At 40.5% G+C, this 689-nt stretch overlaps 1 non-coding gene across 1 annotated transcript; it reads left to right on the plus strand.

The window, feature by feature from the left end:
* The first annotated feature begins 248 nt into the window (after positions 1-248).
* Trnar-acg (transfer RNA arginine (anticodon ACG)) lies at positions 249-321 on the plus strand. The gene has a single exon. It is a non-coding gene; the product is annotated as a tRNA-Arg (tRNA).
* Positions 322-689: the final 368 nt, after the last annotated feature.

Below are 689 nucleotides of genomic sequence, written 5' to 3' on the forward strand. Positions count from 1 at the left end.
CCAAATTGAAAAATTCTTTTTCCCTGAAAGGTGCGAGTCGCTAGAATGTCCTTCCCTGAAAGGTGCGAGTCGCTAGAATGTCCTTATTTATATATGGTTCGTAACGAACAAGGCTGAGTCACACAAAAAGCCCGAAATAAGGGGTTTTCGACCGTTTCGTGCAATTGTCGAAAAATTTATCTGTTCATGTCAACGGAATTTAGCACTATATGTGTACAGTCGCGGCAACAGCTTTCGACATACGGATAGAACTTGTGGCGCAATTGATAACGCGTCTGACTACGGATCAGAAGATTCCAGGTTCGAATCCTGGCAAGTTCGTAATAATTTTAACCATCATTTTATCCAATCTTTACTCATTATCCTTACCCTTAGTTATTTTTGTTTTTTCAGTGATTTTGTTTTGTGCATATAGGGAAGCTCCCATACTCAGAGTCCACAGGGTAACCGTTGATGATAAGACGATGTTGAGTGTACTTGATGTTGGGTGAACTCGAGTTTGTGCTTGACTCGGCGTTGAGTGTGACGACGCAGCGCAGCCGCTAGTGTTCACTAATTGTAAAACAACAACTTGGTCACAGATATTTCTATGAAAAATCTCTGCCAGACACAATCTTGACCAGCAAATAAGAACGGCCAATAATAATACAGCTTAATATTCATGTCTTCGTTGTAATGATTGACACTTT

The sequence above is a fragment of the Euprymna scolopes genome, chromosome 25 (assembly GCF_053919585.1).
Source record: "Euprymna scolopes isolate OS-2025 chromosome 25, ASM5391958v1, whole genome shotgun sequence".
Classification (NCBI taxonomy): Eukaryota; Metazoa; Mollusca; class Cephalopoda; order Sepiida; family Sepiolidae; genus Euprymna; species Euprymna scolopes.